Raw genomic sequence first — 23,945 nt, forward strand, 5'->3', positions numbered from 1 at the left:
ACTTTTGCAACATAGTACATACATCAGCTGGATATATGATCAGGAACCCATATTTAGTTAATGATCATACTATAGGCACCAAAGAGCAAAATAATTAAGCAAATAAAATTAGATTTGGTTCATAAAACTGTACATGGATTTACCCAGGTAACAGAAAACTGTGGTAGAGTGCTTTATGGGCAGGAAGTTGTTTGGTACAGAAAGTCTTAAAATAATTTAAGAGAGGCAGTAAGTCCAGCCAGATATTCTAGAATCTGCAGCAAAAACAGCATAATGTTAAATAAGTATTTGGCAATACAAATGCTAATGTATATTGAAGGGGAAATGCAAGAAAGTGATTGAAGCTTTTGTGTTCTGCAAATACATCCTCATGCAAATGTTCATCAAAATGTTTAATAATGTAAACATTCATTGAAAGAATTTTGTTGTTGCCTGTATTTTACTCCTGCTTTCCTGATGTAGTTTACCATGCCTTTCATCTGCTTGTAGGTGATATGTTCTAAGCAGTAAGCCTTTTGTCACTTAAAATAAATAATACTTCTCTCTACAACAGCATGATGCCATGCATAAGCAGTGTAGCAATCTTTTATATAAGTCAGGTCAGCACAAAATATTTGGGAAAGTAAACTAAGAGAGTAAAGTAGTGTTTCCAGAGTGAAACAGTTCAACTTCAGGCCAACAATATTTTAGTTATTGTGTACTTAAGTTAAACAATATTGTTCACCAAGTATGTTCCCATGTTTCTAGTAAAACCATGTTAATGCAGCAACAAGTTTTGATGTGGAATATGGCACATTGCTCACTGCTTTACTAAGTAATACAGGTATATTGATGGTATTGGGAACCTCAACGTACGAGACTTTGGTAATGATCCCATCCTTGAGGCTGTCCACTCTCTCCATTTTAGCAGTGCCATCTTTGGTTCTGATCATTTCTCCGCAGGTAGGAATGGATCTAGTTACTGAGGCAGCATCCTCAGATGCAGCAGATGATGGAATCTCTTTCTAGGTGATGCAGGGGGTGATTGCTTCTTCCTTGAGCAGAGAGAGACAGACCTCACTAAGATCAGCTCCACCCACAACTCCCAGTCCTTCTCATCTTCTCCCCATCAGACATCCTTGTGTCAGAGTTGGACCTCAAAGCTACTGTACCACAGCAGGGAAAATCCCTTGTGGAGTCAAACCATATCCCCTTGATGTACCGAGAAAGAGGATGTGTAAGAGAGGATCCACAGACTTCCCTTCAAAGTCTGTTACATCAGATACTGTCTTGGATGTGAGAGATGAATCCCCCAGTCCTCTTCCAAAGACACCACCTTTAGTGAATTCTTAGAGCTTATATGGTAGAGCCCCCCCCCCCCCGAAGATAAGGAAGTCCACTTTAAGGCCTACACTCTTGGTATTACTACCTTTTTGGGTGATTCCTCCTGCAAATGTGTTAAGCGAGCTGGCTGAAAGAAGGTCTTGGCAAGAACCAGGCATGGGCGTCAATGCCAAGAAAACACAACAAGATTCTCCAACCTTCCAAGGACTGAGAGTATTGGGTGGTGCCACCCATGATTGGTTCTATTTTCATGGCAGTGGTGACCAAGAAAGAGATGACTAATGATACAGCCTCTGTTCTTCCCCCTAACAAGCAGTCTAGGTCAATGGATATATTAGGGAAGGGACAAATGCTTCATGCACTTTTGCTTTAAGGGCCCCAAAGTATGCTACTTATATGAGCTGCTTCCAAGGGTACATGCTGCAGTGGGCCCTTACAGCTCTGAAAACACCCTTAACATCAGACTTGAAGAAGCAGTTGGAGATGGTCCTGAGCATGATGTTCAATATTTTTGATCTCTTCATGTTGCTTAGGCATAGCATGGTGGATGGAGCAGGAAGTGCAGATGGAGTAGGCATGGCTATGTGATGTCACGGCTGGCTGCACCTCTATGATTTTATGGACCACTTTAAAGCATCTTTCACCAATGCACTATTAGATGGATTTTCCCTGTTCAGTCCTTCGGTGAAAGAAAGGATGCAGAAGTGCAAACAGGATGGCAAGATGCTTTCTGCCACAGGAGTGAGGTTTGAGGTACCACAAAGATCTCACAGTAGGAACTAAAAGGGTACAAGATCACTGTTGTTCAGGAAGACTGACTCTCAGCTGCTTAAAATTATTCTGACATAGGAGGCTGAGACAGATGTGGCCCCTTTAATGGATGCAGCCCGATTGGCAGATGTGGTCAGCATGTCACTATTTGACTTCCAGTTTCTTTCCAAAACTACTTGCTCTACAAACAGCTGTAGTAAGAGCCTAAGTCTGTGCCACCAAATAAACAAGACTCACTGGAGAGAAAGTTCACAACTGAATGTATTACCAAGCTATGGAATAAGTTACCACTACAGATCAAACATAATACTATTTTCACTTCTTTTAAGGCTACTGCTGATGAGTGGATAGGTAGACAAAAACTTATACCAGGATTGTCATGTACAACCTTGCTCAACTTGGAAGATGAACAATATTAAGTGTTTGAAAAGGGAGAGACAAACTTTTCAATTGTGCTTACTTAAATGTATATTAAGCTGGGCATAGAATGGTCCTCATGATTATAGGTTCACAGGTTAGTACTAGGTTAGCTGCCTTTGTGGGCCATTTTAAGCCTAGCCAATTTCCCCAAAGATGACAGTCAAACCCTGTACTTTGTGCCCATGAGGTAAACACCTTAAATGTTATACTAAACACCCAACCTCTTCAAAGGTGAGAATCAGCCCTTTACCTTGCATCTGTGAGGTAAACATTTTAACCATTATACCAGCCCAAACCCAAATGAAGGTGATTATCGACCTCCAAACCTAGATGAAGGCTGTTTGCTGGCCTAGTTCATAGGTTCATAGGTGTGTACTAGGTGAATGGCCCTGGAGCCTTTACAAGCTTAGCCCATAGAAGTGCCCTGGCATCGTGCCACCCATCATTAATTCCCAGTACCTCTATCAAGTAGAGCCACTGGAGTGATCCCTGGGATGAACTTTCTATTTACCATCCACTCATCAAGATTTCTCTTGAAGAGGGCCAGTGAGGTGCTCTGCTAGACATGTATGGGAAGTCTATTCCAGACCATGAGCAGTCTCTGGGTTATGAACCTGTCCCTCCTTCATGTTTTGTTGATTGTGGTAATGAGGATGAGGTCTCTGGAGCATGTGGTGTATAGGGATTAGGATTTCTTTAGGTGTAGCATTTCTAACAGAGCTGGGTCAGACATGGCTTTGTAAGTCAAGCAGAGATCGCCTCTTAGTAGACTGTATGAGACAGAGAATAGCTGGAGTTTTTGAGTCTGTCCACGTAGGATATGTATTTAAGGCCTAGGATCCCCTTCATGAGGTACTTTTGTGGCCTTTCCAGCTGTTGCATGTGTCTAGTGAGGTACATGCCAAAAGGGGCATTGTACTTGATGATTGGCCTAATGAGGGAAGAGTAGAGAGAGATGATGACCTCTTTCTTCCTGGATGCAAAACCCTTGGTAATGAGATGTGCCACATAGAAGGATTTTCTGACCACAGTGGCAATGTGGTGGCCGAAGGAGAAGTTGCTGTCAACCCGTGTCCCCATATCTCTTATAATGCCTTCAGTGTTCAGTGAATTCCCATCGATGTGGTAATTAGTGGGAACTGAGTTTTTCCCAAAGGAAATGACGACGCATTTTTTGGCATTAAGCTTAAGGCCATGGTTTCAACACCAGTCATTGGTCTCAGTGAGGCCTTTCTGTAGGATGTCTACATCACTTGGGTAATTAATAATGGCTCCCAGCTTGCAGTTGTCTTTGAACTTGGTCAGCCAGAGTCCCTCCATGTTGGCCTGGACTTTAAGAAGTAGGTGCCAAACAAGAGAGGACCAAGGACCGATCCCTGTGTGACTCTATTCATGACTAGTCAGCAGTCTGACTTGGAGTCAGCTACTTTCACACGGTGGGTTCTATCTGTAAGCCAATTTGCAACCTACCTAGTGATATAGGGGTTAATGCCTAGTTTGGTGAGTTTATCAATAATTCCTGAGTGTGAAATGGTATCAAAGGCCTTGGCCAGATCGAGGTAGGCTGTATGACTTGCCTTCCCCTTATCCACAGCTCTAGTGACTGACTCAAAGAAGTCAACCAATTTGAGCAGACATGATCTACCTTTCACAAAACCAAATTGTGTGGGATCTAGAGTTTGGAGATTCCCTATATCCTTGTTAATTAGGTCCATGATGATGAGCTCCACAGCCTTACATACCAGACTCGTCAGGCTAATGGGGCAATAATTCCCAGGGTCTGTAGTTGCTCCCCCTTAATGGATAGAGATGACTGTAGCAGTGCGCCATTCAGTAGGGACAAAGCCTGAAGTGAGGCTGTGATTGAACAGGGCGTACAGATGTGGTGCCAGTTCACTTTGTAGTTCATGTAGAACACATCCAGGGATATTGTCAGGTCCCATGGAAGCTGTATTCTTGGCCTTGAACAATGCAGCTTTAACCTGTGCTGCAGTAATGCTATGTGCCTGGCATTCCTGTGGTATTGTAATTGGTCCTTTGGGGGGCAGAGGGGTAAAGTTGGCACTGAATCTGTCGGCCAGTTTGTTGCAATGTCTGTTGGCTCAGTATAGGAGATACCATTGTGCAGTAACTCAGAGGAAACCTGGGTATTGCCATGGAGATTCTTGATATAACTGTAGAAGGCTTTGTGGTTGTTTTTAGTGTCTGCTGCAGTTCTGCCTTCATAGCTGGCTTTAGAGGTTTTGATGAGGGATCTCAACTGTTTGTTGAGGCTAATAATGGAGTTTTTCCAGTCTTGGGACTTCACCTTTTTCTGCAACAGTTTCTTCCTTCTGTTGTAGAGTTTATTAATGGCAGGGGGCCACCAGATTGTCTTCCTTTTTGTGGAGGAGAGCATCTTGTTCTGTTGGGTATAGCTAGTTCCATGCATTTATGTATGTGTACTTACAGTGCACTGGTGTATGATTTGGCAGTCATACATCTATTTTCCATTGACATGGCTGCCGTGAAGTTAGCCACCTCTGTTTTTAGGATCCCAAAGTCAGCTTTGGAGAAGTTTTTTATGGTGGTTACTTTTGCAGGGGGTGTGGCTGAGATGTAGATTTCCTTGGTGATTAGTTTGTGGTCGGATCTAACCAGGGAGGAATTGACTATTGGTGTAGAGTGTAAAATTGATGTAGTATTGTTTCTATGTTCCTAAAATATATAACCCAACTTCTCTCCATACTTGCACTGGTTATTTGATTATCTTTGTATGTTTTCCTTCTACATTATCTTCTCCCCTATCTTTCTTTCCTTTGAACCACTTTTTCACCCTTTTATGATACTAAACTAAGTGGCCACATATGACTGGCTATCAATATCACCTTCTTTTTTGTCCCACTAGGAATATAAAAAGCAATCGAGTCATAGCAGGCTGTATACTAAGGCAAATGCCTGGTATGCAAAATATTGTGCCTTGCTGATGTTTACTGATAGCACTGGTATGTCAGTAGCAGCAACTTAATTGGTTATTGATATATAAATTGTTGCTGCTTATTCAGTGGTGGGTTTAATACAAGTATAGCCTCAGAGATTCATCCAATGTGTTTCATTAAGACTTCTTTTTTTTATTATGCTACCATTCTAAGGAAACTGTTATTCCTGTTTTGACAGCACTTAGACTACCACGATACATGTGGCAGTCCCTTTATTATTACTCTGGCTGCACATTTCCCACCCAAAATAGACCCATGAACAATTGAGTCAAGCTGTCTCAGTACAGAAAGATTGAGACTGGTAGCAAGAAGAAAGTGTATTGAGGACACTAATACCTATTGCTAAAAAGCAAGGCCTAAAAATAGTGCAGTCTGTTAGAGAGACTGCATAAAAACAGTTCAGTGAAAAGCACATATTCATATTCTAATGGTTTTAGGACAGATACTCTTCTGGTGGAATTTCTGCATATATCACAAAAATCAATTTTCTACAGTGTTTCATAGCAGTTTCTTTCACACTTGGACAGTTTTTAGGTCGTTTTTAGGTCACATGAATATAAAAATCACTTTAAGTACAAATGGATTGGGAGTAGGGAGGGGACTGTACGTATCAGTAGTATAGCATGCTTTTCTGTCACGGGCATACACATTAAGAAAACTGGCCAGTTTGTTAGGACTAAAATAATAAAACACAGGTTATGCAAACTTGGTAAAAGACCTTGATTTATATAACAATCGACATAATAAACTTTGACCCGTACATAATTCAACAAACTCTGCCAGTGAAGTAAAATACCAGCGTTTCATCACGCAATAACTCATACAAAATTCAGATATGTATATATATATGTATATATATGTGTGTGTGTGTGTGTGTGTGTGTGTGTGTGTGTGTGTGTGTGTGTGTATCTATGCGTGTGTGTGTGTGTGTGTGTGTGTGTGTGTATATATATATATATATATATATATATATATATAGTGCAATATCGAAGTTGGTATATTTAAGTAGGGGAGTATGGGGGGCACAGCCCCTCACATGGGGGGTGCAGGGCGGCATAGCCCACCTGCAAAATAGTAGAGGTGATCTCATTGCTTTTTCAATTAAATGATTTTAGACATTTTGATCATTCAATGTTTTGGGTTTAGATGTTATTTTTCAACCAAATTAACATTAGCCATTATGGCATTCAACCTTTTAAAGGTAAACCTCTATATGTATGTATGTATATGTATGTATGTATGTATATATATATATATATATATATATATATATATATATATATATATAGGTCTTTTCCGTTATCGGGGCAACAGGTATAATGATCAGTTGAAATGTTAGCACACGGTCGCAATTTATCTTTATTTTACTTTGTGTTTCGGTTTCCTATTTGTAAAAGTGAATGTGTAAATAATCAGATGCCCAACTACCCAGTGATATGGCAGTTTGTATTGCTGCCTCACTGTATGTAGTTGCCCAGTTGTGTTGCTTTCTGCAAGTGTGCATGTCCTCATGTCTTCCTGTACGGTGTGAGTTTTTTTACTGAGCGTGTAAGTTTCTTCACACATCCCACGGACAAGGCTGAGGTAAACTGGTGCATGTGTGTGTGTGTGTGTGTGTGTGTGTGTGTGTGTGTGTGTGTGTGTGTATCCTGCAATAAACGGGACCACGACCCTGTCTAAGTTTAGTTTTCTTGCTTAATGTCCATTGAGTCCTAAGACAAAATCCGTCTGCCTTGCAATTCCGAGAATAGGTACTGGAGGGGGACTGGCTTTACCCTCTTGTCTTCTGCAAGGGGCGGCTGACTTCAAGACGTTAGGCGATATATTTACTCCCTTTTCCGTAATGTCTTATAGATGGGTTTGTTTTATATTAACAAACTGGATTGAGTTAACTGATGGATGTTTTTACTGGACAGTAGAACAGGGAAGGTGAACATTTGGATTTGTTGAGACCTGTTGTTCCTAGGTGAAGATTTGCACCGAAGCACACCGGGTTATAAACATGTTTGTTTTCAAGAAACACATTACTTATGCAAGTCACTTTCTTTTTAACCCCTGTGTGTATGTGTGGGTGTGCAAAAGGAAGAGAGAGGGGAGAAAGACAGGGATTTTTTTTTTTTGGCCTCCTCTTGCTAACATTCTGACTGCTCATTAGGCTTGTTGCCCCGACAACGGAAAAGTACTGCCAAACACATATATATATATATATATATATATATATATATATATATATATATACATACACATACACATACCCATACACACACACACACACACACACACACACACACACACACACACACACACACACACACACACACACACACACACACACACACACACACACACACACACACACACACACACACACACACACGGACAGAGTGCTTTTTTCCTTTTTGTTAGTGCTGACTCTTCAGCGCACTAAATTTTAAAGGCCAGTTATAAAGCAGCTATGTTGATGAATATCAACATAATTTTATCCACATTATCAAACTGAGCTTCTATTATCTGGTAGAAACATCTCACTGATCTTAAGGATAGTTGCCTCTCCATGTTAATCTTTGGATAGTAGATTACTGATTACCACTCGTGGTGCACTTCAGTCAGCATAAATGAGATGCATAATGCAGTTATCAATGGACACACAGATTTTGGAGAGTACATTAGTAAACTCTGTTCCTAACTCCTTAGCAAATCATTGTATTGTCTTGTACATGCATATCAGGCTGATGCAAAAAAATAAAGCTATCATTTCTCTGAACAAGTAGCTGGAGAAATCTTATGTGAAGAACTGTGTACACTCATGTGACACTGTTAGTGCAAGCATATGGGATGTGGAAAGTTCAAGAATGGACAAGTAAAACAGGCAAGGTTTTCAAAAGAAATGACAAGAAATAAGAGTAAGAAAATTAGTACATGTACCTTTCCTGAAAGAAGGGAAATTGTAGACACTTATTACTGGTTTCTTACTTCCACAGGAAGTCTAGGTTCAATGGGGGGGGGTGTCCTTCCTAGAAAAGATATATAAGAATATGAAGTGAAAATCTGAAAAATGAATAAGATACAGATAAGCAGTGTGAGGAAATGTTTTGTCAAATGTAGGGTAGTGGACACATTACCTTTGAGATGTTATTGAATTAGCAAAATGAAGATTGAGACAAAGGCACAAGATTCAGACATTTTTCCTAATAAAGGAAATGAGGCATGATTTGACTAAAGCTTTTAGACATTCTGTAGATAAGGACATGTAATGATTCCTGTAGTCATTTCTAGATAGAAAAATATGCAGTGTATATGAAGCAGTTGTTATATGTAAGCCAATGAAGTATACTTTTTTATGTATTCTGATAATTTTGCAGTTGCATAACAAGAAATTAAACTTATAAATTTGTTACCATCCAAAATGGTCAGGTAGTGTAGTGTTAATGCAGATTGTCCTCATACTTGGATGTTTTATTTATCTTACTTTATTGCCTATTAGTCAGATAACTCTTCACTGTTAGTGAATATGAATTTTAGTCACAGCATATTCTGTGTGATTCATTGCAGCTTTCCAAAAGCAGCAGAGTGTATGGTTTACCTGTCAAAAGCATCAACATTTACCTTGCTCTAGGCTTCTTTATGGCCTTTGCTTACACTTTGGTATAATATGAAGGACTGCTAATGGCTTGTTTTCCAGATTAGAGTAGTTTCCTCTGCTTTCAGCAAAGCTCTTAAGCCATCTGGGAAATCAGTTTTGAATTTCACTTTCATGAACCAGGAGCACATTTTATTCTTTCCTGCCAATGCGCTGCTAAACCCTTAGGCCCACCTCTATTCCATCTGTCCACAGATGTCCATCACATAAAGATAGTTATATTTCAATTCAGTCAGCTGTCAGCAACTGAACAGGGGTTCATAATTATCATAAATATATAATAAACAGTCTGTTTAGCTGTAACTTGCATTGTGATTCCACTTGTTTGTAGAGTAAAGATATGTGTTTACTTTTGTTTTGTAAGCGGATAAAACAAGTGAAACTGATTCTAAACAGCAGTCATCCACAGACACTTACAGTATGCTGTAATAGTAATGTAAATGTTCCCTAGATAAACATTTTATTTATTTATTTATGTTATTTTATTTTGTTTAATATTTGTTAGCCGGGAAAGTCCGACTTGGAACAAAGCCAATTTTCAGCAGAGGCCCGGGGAAAAACACTCTAGACACATGTCTTTCTAACTTGGGAGGAAACTGGACCAACCGGACGAAATCCACATGAACGCAGGGAGGGCATGCAGACTCCACATATAAGGCACCCCAGCCAAGAATAGAACTGGAGAACCTTCTTGCTGTGAGGTGACAACGCTACCCCTGCACCACTGCACTATGCATAATGTATTCTACTTCACAGTTTTACATATATAACCTGTTTACATGTTTGTTGTTCCAACATAAAAAAGATTGCAGTTCTTTACAATAAAATGCTTTCCTTAGCTGGTTTCTGTTATGAACGTGTGCTTTTTGTTTTTTTTCCCCCCGTATCACTGAATCAGAATGGAACACAAACGCAAATACTAAGCTGAACAGAGCTAGTTCAGCATTTGCATTACTGATTGTTGGTATGTAGCTGATCCTAATGTCATCCCAATCTATTGGGCACTGCATATATTCATGCTTAAATAGACCTTATTCCAACTGATCAACTGAAGTAAAGAAAGACCACAGAAGTACCTCACTAAGAGGATTAAGGGCCTTAAACAATTACCCTGTGAAGCACGACTAAAAAAGCTCCAGCTCTTCTCAGTCGCTTACCGTCTGCTCAGAGATGACCTATGCCTGACCTATAGGGCCATGTCAAACCCTGAACTAATGGACATGCTTCACCTCAAAAAACGAGATCCCTCAGAACCACTCGTTCTAGCAACTTAAACCTATGTACAACAATAAACAGGACATGCTGGAGGGATAGAATCCTGTCCCAGCGACTCCCCTCACTCTGAAATAGAATCCCAATCCATATTCGACAGAGCTCCTCTCTGACCCTCTTCAAGAGAAATCTTGATGAGTGGATGGGTAATCGTAGGTTCTACCCTGGGATCACTTCAGGAGCCCTGTTGACAGAGGCCCAGGTTACTAATCTAATGGGGAGGCGAAAGCCATCACTCTGTGGCTAGGCTTATAAAATGCCCATGGGCAGATAGCCTAGTACTTACCTATGAACCTATGTTGATGAATGGAAGACATATTGGCTTACCTGACTGCCCCCATCACCTTACTTATTAGTGAAACTGTTGCTTCTAGGTAAATAGCATGTTACAGTTACAGTCACCCACACAAAATTTTCTCAGGTCTGTCTCTTGGATTTTGTAATCTACTAATTTACAAGGAGCTGACTGTGTACCCTCTGATTTCAGTGCAAAAACAGCATTCCTCATTTTACTGCTAAGCTGTATTCCACCTTTAAATTGCACTGAATTACTCCTGAAGGCCTTATAAGCCCATGGCACAGGGGGGATAAAGACCTGACTAGGACCTAAACAGCCCAAGTCTGAGTAACAGCAAATGCAATTTAGGAGTATAGATAATAAGGATGCATGGGAGTGACAGGCTGATCCCTGGGGGGTATGCTGGTTTGTCCAGTCTGCTGTTATATCACCTGTGAGCAGAGAGTTGTAGGCAATGAAAGGGCAGAATGACCAGAGGATGTAGTCACAGTGGATGAGGTGCCCCCTCCAGCTTTTCAGTGATGGAGTTAGAACCTTAAAATGTGCCCTCATAGCCTGCATTAGGAGATTCAGGCAAAGACATGAAATCACTTCACTGGCAACCTGAATGACAGTCTCTACAACTGACTCCACATGGGCAGGTGAATAAGTAAGCTCAAGGACAATAGGAAAGGGTATAAAGGGTATAAACCTTAACAGGCATGGAAGAAAAACCACCTAGAAAAAAAATCTTCTATGTCTTATTTTCTAAAATATGCTATGAGTAATGTATATAGGCCTGAGATAAGTGAATATCTCTTACATATCTGCCTCCTGCCTGTTATGTATCCTTTTGTAAGTTACCTTAGTGTAAAGTCATTTTGCATTCAGTGCAGACCCTGTACACTTTAGGTTAGTTTTCTGTGGATTACTTTTATTATTTATTTGTTCCTGTGGAAAGTAGGTCTCAGAAAAGTACAGTTACACAAGTCCAACCTACCTTTAACAGTAGATGTTCAAATTTCACACTGCTTTACTGGCATATGCGTTCTGTGCCCACACAACCTCCTACCCTGGCAGCTTTCCAGAGCTCAGAATCCTCTCATCTGACTCTCTGTGATAGGGGATTCACTAAGCCCCTCCCATGAGAGAAGCCTAACCCTTATGACAGAAAGGCAGTTATTTGGGCTTTTAGTGCTAGGTAAGATGAACCAAGAAGGATCAGAAGCAGTAATTCAGTGAAACCAACCAATTCACAGCCATAAAACACCGACACAAATAACCAAAGCTGATCAACAACAAAACAAGGTTGGATACCATCAAACAAAATAAGAGGGATGGTGGGAGGTGTTGTCACTGAGGCAGTGTGAAATTCAAACATCTACTGTTACATTTAAGTAGGACTTGCACAACTGTTCTATGTTCATCATTCACACTGCCTCAGTAGCATATGGGTTGTTTCCCAAACTTTACCCTACCTGGGAGGAGGCAGGATAATGATCCACGAGCCCCTGGAGAATGCTCCTCACAAAGCCTGCTCTTGAACTTGTGAGATAATCCAGTTTGTAGTGCTTTGTAAAGGTATGAACATAGGACCAAGTTGCTGCCTCTAGAGTCCAGTCCTTGCCAATATGCCAATGAAGAGGATAAGGTTCTGCTGGAATGTACCTAACCTTGCCTGGAAAAGATTTACCATGGTGGTAAACAGCTGAAGACAACCAATGAGGAGTCATTTGCGTAGAGACAGGTTGACCCTTCTCAGCACCAGAATAGGAAATGAACAGCTGTTCAGTTTTACTGAACGGCATAGTTCTGTCAAGGTAGTACCTCAGCTGCCTATGCCCATCCAAGTGTGTAGAATCTTTTCTCCCCCTGTATTTTGGATCAGTATAGACCACTGAAATTGATGGCTTGATTCAAAGTAAATTCAGAAACAACTTTAGGTATGAATGATTGATCAGTGAATAGAACAATCCTGTCTTTCTGGAAAAATCAGATAGGTTTGGCCAATCATGAGGGCTTGCAACTCGGAGACTCACCTTGCAGATGGCAAAACAATAAGCTAAACAGTTTTTATTTTAAGTGAAGAGCCTCAAATCAGCCTGAAGGACAGGTTCAAAAGGAGATGAGGTCAATTTTTCAAGAACAAAGTTGCAATCCCATTGAGGAGGGATTTGTTTTCTAGGGGATCTCAGGTGCAACACCCCTTTTCTAAAATGTTTGGCCATAAGAAAGAGGGGGATCCATGGCCAGACAAACTGAGATAGCCATAAGATGCACATTAATAGATGAATAAGGTAAGCCATTTTTGAATAGCTCACACAATTATTTGAAAAACCAGAGGGGTAGATACAATACCAGCACCTCTGATCTTGGTAAGGTATCATCTAGAAAACCTCTTCCACTTTTAAACATAAATGCAACCCCCCTTTTCTAAACTGTTTGACCATAAAAGAGATGAAAGAGGGGGCTCCATGGCCAGACAAACTGAGATGGCCATAAGATGCACCTTAATAGATGAATAAAGTAAGCCATTATTGAGTAACTCACACAATTATGTGAAAACTAGGGGGGCAGGTACTATACCAGCCCCTCTGATCTCAGTAAGGTATCACCTAGAAAACCTCTTCCACTGGTGAACATAAGATTTTCTAGTTGCATATTTTCTTCCCTCCTTAAATTTCTGCTGAATAACCTCATGGAACAACTGTGTGAAAGGTATCAAGATAGAATCATCCAGGCTGTCAATAGCAATTGCTGTAAGTTGGGGTGTACCTGTTGCCCCTGACACTTTATAAGCAGATCCAGAGTGTGATGAAGCTTGTGGTAATTGCCCTTGGCTAATTCCATTAAAAGGAAGAACCAGCTTTGCCTGGGTGAAAAGGGAGTCACAGTGATCTTTGGTAATGCTTTCTGAATCTTCAGAAGTACTGCTTCTGTCCTCCAAGCATGGCAGTAAGGATGTCTTGAACAGAATTTCTCCAACTGTCTGTTTTGAATAGATGTTAACAAATCTATTTGAAGTGTTTCACACTTCTGGACCAAATGTAGGCAAACCTCTGTCCTGAGTTTCCACTCTTGAGGGGCCATCTGGGATCTGCTTAGTTTATCTGACACTATGTTTTGCTCTGACAGGATGTGTGAGGCCTGAAGTGTCAGAGAATAATGCAAGGCTAGCTTGCAGTCATTGCCAACCATCAAAGTGCATATAACCTTGTTCCCTTTTGTTTGTTCAGGTATTGTATGACTGCTGTGTTGTCTGTGATCAGTAAAAGGGGACTTTGAGATCTTAAGTGGTGAAGAACATTTTAGGTCTGAATCCCTGCTAACAGTTATGTGACATTTATGTGCTTCATAGCATCTGAAGGACCCCATCTGTGTTGCACTTGAACTGCCCTGTATAATGTTTCCTATTAAAAATATGATAAGTCCAACTGGACTGTCTAAACTGGGGTCTGGGGGGAGAAGGTTAGGTATGGATTAGGTTCATAGGTTCATACTAGGCTATCTGCCCAAGGGCATTTATAAGCCTAGCCCATAGTTATGTGGCTTTCGCCACCCCTTTAGTTTGAATAAAAACTATGCCTATCATTTTTCTGTGCCTCTGTCAAGCAGTGACACTGAAGTAATCCCTGGGGTATATCTGCGATCTCCCATCCATTGGTCAAGATTCCTCGTGAACAAGGCCAGCGAGGTGCTCTGCCTCACATGTACCGGGATTTTGTTCCACAGCATAGGGAGTCTCTGGGTGATGAATCTGTCCCTCCAGCACATTCTATTTATAACCGTGTCAAGGTTTAAGTCTCCCGCCCTTGTGGTTCTGAGGGATCTAGATTTTTGAGGTGAAGCATATTCATCAAATCTGGGTTTGACATGGCCTTATATGTCAGGCACAGGTCACCTCTGAGCAAGCGGTATGAGACTGAATAGAGCTGGAGTTCTTTCAGTCGGGCAGCATAAGACATATTTTTGAGACCCTTTATCCTTTTGGTGAGGAACTTTTGGGGCCTTTCAAGCTGCAGCAGGTGTCTGGCCAGATACATTCGAACGGGCATTGTACTCAATCATAGGTCTAATGAGTGATGAGTACAGGGGACGATGACCTCCCTTGATCTAGATGTGAATCCCTTCATGATCAGGTGGGCGATATAGAAGGTTTTCCTAACTACTTTAGCAACATGAGTGTCAAGCGAAGGCTACTGTCAACTTGGGTCCCCAGATCCCTGATGGCTTTTCTGTGCTCAGTGGATTGCCACCTATATGGTAGCTAGGGGTAACCTTGTTTTTCCCAAAGGGTATGACTATGCATTTTTGGCGTTTAACTTCAGGCCATGGCTCTGGCACCAGTTATCCGTTTCTGTGAGGCCCTTCTGGAGGATATCTGTGTCAGATGTGTTTTCGACTATGGCCCAGTTTGCAGTCATCTGCAAACTTTGTCAGCCATAACCCTCCTGTGTTTGCTTGTACTTCAGAAAAGTAGATGCCGAACAAGAGTGGACCCAGGACTGAGCCCTGTGGGACACCACTTGTGACAGGCTTTGAGTCTGACATGGCTCCAGCAACTCTGACCCTGTGGGTTCTGTCACTTAGCCAGTTTGCAACCCATCTTGTGATGTATGGGTTTACATTCAAGCTGATGAGTTTTTCAATGATACCTGAGTGGGGTATTGTGTCGAAGGCCTTTGCCAGGTCGAGGTAGGCTGTATGGACTGCCTTTCCCTCATCAATGGCCTTGGTGACTGTCTCGAAAAAGTCAACCAAGTTTAAGAGGCAGGATCTGCCTTTGACAAAGCCAAACTGGGTTGGCCCCAAAGTCTGCAAGTTCCCTATGTCTTTATTTATGAGTTCCATTATGATCCTCTCCATGGCTTTGCAGATAAGGCTTGTCAAGCTAATGGGGCGGTAATTTCCAGGGTCTGTGGAGGCACCGCCCTTATGAAGTGGGACCACAGTCGCCGTGCGCCACTCCTTGGGTACGTATCCTGAGGTGAGGCTAAGATTAAACAGCTGTCCTAACTGTGGGTTTAATTCCTCGTTGAGTTCATGAAGCACACAGCCGGGGACACCATCCGGTCCCATGGATGCTGTGGTTTTTGCCTTAGTGAGGGCAGTTCTCACCTGGGCATTGTAGATGTTTGGGGGGCTACAATCCTCTGGAATAGATATCTCTCCTTTTGGGGAGGTGGGGAGAAGTTTGCACTGAACCTGTCAGCCAGTATGTTAGCAATGTGTGTAGGTTCAGTAATTTTCACATCATTTTGAACTAATTCTGAGCATATCTGGGAGTTTCCTCCTAGGTTTCTAACATAGCTAAAGAAGGCCTTATGATTGTCTTTAGAGTCCTTGGCGATTTTTCTCTCAAAATTTGCCTTGGATGATTTTATGAGAACTCTTAGTTTTTTACTTATAATGATCAAAGGTGTCTTACCTTTCAAGGATTTTGCTCTATCTTGTAGTAGCTTCCTCCTTTTGTTGTAGAGCTTGTTTATGGCTGGGGTCCACCAGACTGGATGCTTGCCTTTGGTACAGAGAGTCTTAGTTTTGTTTGGGATTGCCTGATCCATGCAGTCCTGTAGGTGCTGGTAGAAGGCATTTGTAAGTGATTCAGCGGTTTGAGTAATGATTATCACTGGCTCAGGGGCCTTAAAGGAGACCACACTAGTTTTTAGAAGTGTGAAATCGGCTTTTGAGAAGTTTTTCACTGTGGTCTTTTTTGTTTCAGGTGGGGGCGGGATGAGGACCTCCAGCGAGATTAGTTTATTCAACTTGAAGTTGGGATTGAGAGGCATCTGATTCCTCCTCCACTATAACTCTCATTTCTCAAAATCCAATACTTGTACCTGGAACTCTGAGGGAAGCAGGTGCTGGGTCCAACATTTTTAAGTACCACTGAATCTTTCTCATGTGGAGCCTGGCCTGTGGTGTCATGAGCATCACTAATGCCATGAAGCCTAGAATTTTGAGAAACTCTCTTTTGGAGACAGTTTCTTGAAGAGAGAAATCACTGAAAATGTTCTGAATAGTCAGGACTATGTATTCTGATAGAAAGGCCATACTTTTTTCTGTGTTTAGTATACACTCCAGGAAGACAATTCTTTGTAAGGGTGTCAGACAGGACATTTGTAGGTTCAACTTGAAGTTGGGAGCAATTGCCATGCAATAATAAGCATCCTTCAGATGTTAAGTCATCACAAAACAGTGATCTGGAAGAATGAGTAAGACTATCTGCAGGATGAGTATTTTGAATATGGGTACTTTCAGAAAGGTATTTAAGTACACCAAATAGATTTGTTAACCTCCATTCAAAATAGACATTTGGAGAAATTCTGTTCAAGAAATCCTTGCAGCCATGCTTGGAAGACAATAGCTCCCTTTTTGGGTACCAGATAGATTCTGGTGTAAAATCTTTTTCCGTTTTGTGGTGCAGGCACTGGTTCTATAACCCATGTTTGCAATTTGTCAAGGAGTACTGGAAAGAAAAGACATGTCTGATGTAGAGGGTGTGAGGGATTCCCCTGAAGACAGGAGGATTTTCTGTCAACTGCCAAGAGTATTCTTATTGAATTATTCTCAGCAGTCCCTTGTCTGAGGCTATTTGTAGCCAGGCTGCTGGGCTGGGAAGAGAAACAAGAGGTAAGGATGGGATGCCCTAAGTCTTGGCACATATTCATTTTTTAGCAGGGGAGGGATCTTTTTATTTGGTTTGGAAGCACTATCCTCCTTCCATTTCCTCTTGATACCCTGACTTTTGTTAGGCTGGGATTTTTGTTTGTTCTGCCCTTTGTAGCTGGATAGTTTGTTAGGGTAGAACCGGGAATATGAAACATGCATCAGTATACCTCTATCATCCCATTGTGAATCTGGGTAGCAGCAGGACCAAGCACAAATTCAGAGGAGCATTTAGAAACTCACTTTTTAAATCCTCAGAAAAATTCTTATGTAAACAGGCAAACCATCTCAATATAAGAGAAACAGCTGCATTTCTAGAACTGTGTCCATACCTTCCAAGACATTGCTCAAGGTATGTATCAAAATCTGAGTCATATTAGAAACAAACTCATTCATATTACACTTTTGTTTAGCAAAGTCATCTTCATCTAAATTGTAGCACATTGCACAATTAATTTCCATAAATTTCCACATGAAGCCCTGATAATTTAAAATTCTAACAACCAAATTACTAGACTGGTAGATCTAGGCCACCATAGAGAAATATTTATTGACTAATAAAACGGCATAAAAACAGCACAGGCATAGAAACAGGGATAACCGCTTTCAACTCTTAGAGCCTACATCAGATCCTGCATTACTGCCAGTACTTCTCCCCTTTGAAGCAAAAAGCAGCCAATTAAAATTTAAATTTTATCCAGGAAGTCTTCTCCCTTTCAACAGTGGCTTTAAGGGGGTCATCCCATTCAATCCAGGGAGCCAATCAGCCTGCAAATCAGCAATCCACTGGCTCTCCAAAGCCTCTGTTTTATTATATAAATCACCACCCCGAGGATTATCATGTACTAATTCTAATGCCATAAATATAAACTTGTGTTGTACATTCTCTTGGATATATTTAGACAAAGCACCATCGTTGTTTCTTAGTCTAATGTCACTGAAGTGAAGTAGAATTCTATCTTTGAACTGCTGATTAGTCTTACCAACATAAAATCCATTACAGAGGGTACAAATAGCTACATAAATAATATTTTTGGTGTTACAATCTGCATAGGCTTTTAGCTGCTATAACTTTTTGGTAACAGGATGTCTAAAAGAGTTACTAATGTTAATTGAAGCACATGCCCTACATTTCCTGTAGGGAAAAGTCCCATTATTCAAGGTTGTTTTTTGATGGAATCTCATCCATATAACAGAGAAATCCCTTTAAATTCATATTATTTTTAAAGCAAAACCTTGTAACTTTGCCCACTATGTCCTTTATTTTGTCATCCATTGTTAGCACGCACCAGTTCTTAATAATCTCACAAACCTGTGAGACATCACTACTATATGTATGCAGGCATCTTAGGCCACTTTTATTACTGTTATCTTGCTGTGGTATGGAACAGGTTGGTTCTGATGTAATATTCTCTGAAAAGTAAGGATGTCCTCTTGTTCTTCTCATATTCCTAGTGGCCATGAGTCCCTGTTGGACCTCTTGTTGTCTATAACCATGAACATGAAGCCATTTCACTAACTGTTCAGTTTCCTTCACATACATTTCTTCATCAGTGCATAATCTGGAAGCACAAAGTAATTGTCCATGATAATATGCAGGTATACATGTGAAAAATGCGTACTTGTAATCACTGAGACAAGTTTTAATTCCTAAAAACTAGTTGTGTAAGCGCTTTCATCTTGCTTCTATGAACAAGACTTCATCAAACAGAACTAATGTAAAATGCAGCTATTTAAAGTGTAGCTGTTTAAAATGTCACATGCTAAACATCAATTAGCTTCTAAAAGCAAAAGTACAGATATTTAAAAACATTTCAGTATAAATACAAATACTAAATAAATAAGCTTGAATAAATAAGAAAGCATAAATAAAACTGACCAAGAATAAACGTGCACACTGAGGATGGCCTGATTTTTAAGAAAAGTATATAAAAACTTTGTTTAAAACTGTAATAAATAATTAATGTGAAAAATGAGCAATTCATTTAAAAGAACTAACCACTGGTAAAATCATATATCCCTTATTACCCAGCCTGTCAATTAACTAATATAATACAAAAACAAACGGAGAATGTAAGTATTTCTACTAAGGTTCAGTGATGTACACAAACAACAAATGTACAGAAGAAATGTTCAGTTACCTCTGCAGACTCTTCAGTTTTAAAACACATGACAAAGAACATAAATCATTTAGCCCTGCTACATTATAGGCATTCAATTTTATTTGGCATAATAATTCGCACAGTTCTAGCTTAAGGGTGAGGGGTCCCCCCCCCTAGGATCTTGTTCAATCTGATCAATTACCCTAAACTTGAAAACATGCTGAGGGTGCTCGTGCACATGCTTAGCCAGTGCATTCTTCAATTTTAACTTCCTGATGCTGTAAATATGTTCACAGACCCTGCCCCTGAATCTACGGTCAGTCTTACCGATGTAGAAACAAGGGCAGAGGTTACAGGTTGCTAAATAGACCACTCCCTTGGTGGCACAATTAAATCTTTTATTTATGTACTATTTTCTCCCTCTAGTGGAGAAGGTATTACCCACCTCCGTAAATCTACACTGGGAGCAACTCTCACATTTATACATGCCTGGGGCTCTGGCAACTGGAATTCTACCACAACAAACTTTTAAGGTTCTGTCCTCTTCTATAGACCGTTCTGGGTCTGGGTTCGAGGAAAGAAGTCAAATTTGTATCAGAACTAAGTAAAGTCCAATTTTTATATAACATTTGTCGTACTAACTTAGCATCGATACTGAATGATGTGATAAAAGTCACCTTGAGTGGGTTTGCTTTATATGACTGGCTGTGCTCAACTAAAGATGTCAAAGTGTTGGGGGGGTGCATGCCTAGTTGAAAGTATTGGACTAAATACTCCATTATTTCTCTTGTATTGGACCTCAGATATCATCTCTTCTAAAAGTTGGCCAGGGTACCCCCATTTCAGAAACATTCCCCTCAAGGTTTGACATTCCACAAAAAATTCATCGTCATCAGAAACCACGCGGGCCGCCCTAACCAACTGGCCCTTAACAGATTTCTTTTGTTGATAAGGGTGACTACTAGTGTAATGAAGAAATGAATAGAAGCAAGATGAAAGTGCTTACATAACTTGTTTTTAGGAATTAAAACTTGTCTCAGTGGATTATAACTTGCCTCAGTGGATTATATTTTGTTCCTTGGATTTGTCTTGCCACCTGTGGTTGTTTTTCAGCATTTGTTGCAGTTATTGTTTACAAGTTTGTTAGTGGTTGTGTTTGTTAACCACATGGCTGCAAGTGCAAGTTCCACTCAGGAACCTTTGTTTTCACAACAAAACAAACCTTTGGATGACTCTAGCTACAACAGTTTGGATTTAAAACACTTACTGAATGTTATGTCTGCTCTGACCAAGAAAGTAGATGACCTTACAACTATTGTTAATAACTTATCCGTGAGGCCTTGTACCTCTGATTCTAATCACCAGCAGGAATCTGCTAACAACAATGGCAATGTCAGCATTTTAAATGGTGAGCCTAACTCGAAGGGGAATCCCATAACAACGGTTGAGGCCTGTAGAGGTAAATCTTTGCTTACAGTTGACTCGGCTGTTCATTTGGGAGCCCGGAGTGAAACAAGGGTTTCCCAACTTAATTCTAGTGTAAACAACATTGCTAGTTCAAATAACATTGCTTGTGCAGATTCTAACCATCGTTTGGGAACTCATAGTGACATGAGTGTTGCCCAACCTGTCATTGCTTTAAACTCTCTTTCAAATAATTTTGTTGGCATGCACCTTAAAGCTTGGCTGAGTGAGCCTGTTTCATTAAATGCTGACAGTTCCTGTTTGAATGGCAATCAGTCTAGTGAAGCCGTTATTTTTAACATTGTAGAAAAGTTAAAAATGTTTGACAACAAACTTTTTAAAGTTGAAAAGCTGCAACTAGAGATTGCCTACTTCAGGGAATGCCTACAAAGACGCCAGGTACCTAAAGTGTTGAGATCCTGGCATTTTCCAACAGGTCTAGTAGGCGATTCTGTTTTTCATCAGGATTTATTATGCTTCTTTGATAAACATGGCTTTGAGTTTATTGAATTGTACATTAAACATTATACAGTCATTAGTGAGGTACTGAATGAAGAGATAGAAGCACTTGACCAAGGTATTAAAATTGACCCAGATTTTGATAGATACAAGTATGAATATGACTGTATTTTCAAAAGTATTAATGGTCAGATATCCAAGTTAAAAGCCACAAAAAACTGGTAAGGGACAGTAATGACTACAGTAAAGGATCAGCCTACCCCAAACCTCCACCTGCCCAGGTTTGGCTTAATCCCTCGATTCTTTCTAATGGTACTGAGTATAACCAAGGTCCAGTTAGACCACGTGTTCAGCCCTCTGAATACAGCTATGCTGAGGCAGTAAGTGAACCACGGGAGAAACAACCTGAGGGTTCTAGTTGGAACAGCCGATTGCGGAACAACACCAGAAGTAATACTACATCAAGCGGTATTGTCACTAATGCCAACCAAGGGAATAACACCAATCAAAGAAACAATAACCGTGACTTTGTTTCGCCCAATGAAGAACCTATTTTTGGCAACAACCCTCTGAATAACGAGATTAGTTCTCAAAATTTTCACAACTGAGGCCACTTCCAAACCAATTCGACCAACAACCAGAGGCCATTGAATGCGAAGTGGCCGAGACTGAACTGGTAATCCCAGAGGTAGTTGCTACTCCAGCTAGCTACAACCTAGCTGGTGCTGCTGACAGAGCTAACACCAGTTCTTACAGTATTGTGTTTAACAGTGACCAGGACTTTAAAATTTTTAACTATTCAAGCATGGCTGTGGACACACCTTTGGCTGACCTTCTTGCCAAAGGTTTAACTTTTGTCCCGACCAGAGAGGTAATCTAGCAAAGACAGTCCTAGATTTAAAACTCTTCACAAGTAAACTAAACTTGGAGAGTATGTTTATGAACCAAACCACAGTAGATAGAGAATGTAGAATACACAGTGTATTTAACCCACCTTTGCCTCCAGCCTTGTTGACTTTTGAACATGTACGTGAATTGGATTTATGTGATATTTTAGATAGTAGATCTGTTTCTTCCAGCAAAACTTTGAATTTTAATGAGTTAGACTGAGATAGGCTGAATTCCTTGCATTTTCAGAATATTAAAATAGTTAAACCAGATAAAGGAGGTGGCCTTGTGTTTTTTGATGAATTTGATTATAGAGATCGTATGCTGAGATTATTGAATACTGACAATTATACACCAGCCTCATTGAATGAAATGAACAAATCACAACAAAAAGTGATGGTTTGTTTGAATGATTTGTTCATAGAGTCTAGGATTTCATTGGATCTGTATAATTATTTGTCATGCTTGGCCCCACTGACGCCTATAATATTTGGAATCCCGAAGGTGCACAAGAGCTTAGAGGATCCACCCCTCCGGCCTATTGTGAACGGAAGAAATTCCATCACTTATCCCATTGCTAAGTAAGTCGACACAGTTTTGAAGAAATTGGTTGAACGCATGGAGCATATTTGCAAAGACTCTTGGTCCTTTCTAAGTATTGTCAATGGCCTCGAATACAGAGATCACATTGTTTTCCGACCTGAAGGACCTTTATACTGTCATACCTGCATAGCCGGCCTTAGGCATAGGCCAACTAGGCGGCCGCCTAGGGTGCCTCTCTAGCAGGGGCACTTTTCCGGTATTTATTTGGTGTAGGCAGACCAGGATGGGGGCAACGAGTGGTGTGGTGGGGGCGCTGTGGAGCCAGTTTGCCTAGGGCACTAGTTGACCTAAGGCCACTCCTGCATACCTGTGGATACAGGAATTGAATGGATTTCTAATTTCATGACGGATAAGGGCAGTTCAATAAGAGAAATTGAGCTAGTACAAGAATTTTTAGATTTAATTTTGAAAAGCAATTATTTCATGTTTGAAGGGAGATATTATTTACAAAAGATGGGTGTTGCAATGGGCTCTCCATGTGGGGCTAGCTTTGCCAACCTTGTAATGGCCCATTGGGAGCAACACTTCGTGTTTAACGAGTTTAGTGCCAACATCTACTACTATACCAGATATTTGGATGATGTGTTCATTATGTGTGATGGCACTATCGAAGATATTCCCAAGTTTATTGATTATTTAAATGCCTCTACAATTTTTTTGTCCTTTAAAATGTACAAACAACTGCAGCTTGTTCCTCACAGCATAAAAACACATCCACACCGACACTAGCGAATTTAAAAACACTTGTTAATAAATAAAATGTAGGTAAAATACAACGGTTGAGCGCTTTCATCTAAATTAATTAGACTTCATCAGAACAACTCTAATCCATTACTACACAGTTTAAATACTTCTTTAACCCTATCAAACTTTACTAGTAATTACAACCATTACATATTTAAAGTGCCAGTGTGCATAACCATTATAACCATCTCATTTACTTCATATATTATTGATACATTAAAATCGCATAAACGGAATTATTTTTCCATAAAACTTATTGGTGTACTCCAAAAATTGTACTTTGATATACTTCTATATATGATATAGTATAATATAATATAATATAATATTATGCC

General features: G+C 40.3%; 1 protein-coding gene across 1 annotated transcript in view; it reads left to right on the forward strand.

Moving 5' to 3' along the window:
• The window catches only part of CFAP20DC (CFAP20 domain containing), a 2,639,303-nt gene that overhangs the window by 265,240 nt on the left and 2,350,118 nt on the right, over nucleotides 1–23,945 (forward strand). The gene's annotated exons all lie outside the window — the stretch shown is intronic.

This window comes from Protopterus annectens, chromosome 7.part0 (assembly GCF_019279795.1).
Source record: "Protopterus annectens isolate FY-2018-M chromosome 7.part0, PAN1.0, whole genome shotgun sequence".
Classification (NCBI taxonomy): Eukaryota; Metazoa; Chordata; order Ceratodontiformes; family Protopteridae; genus Protopterus; species Protopterus annectens.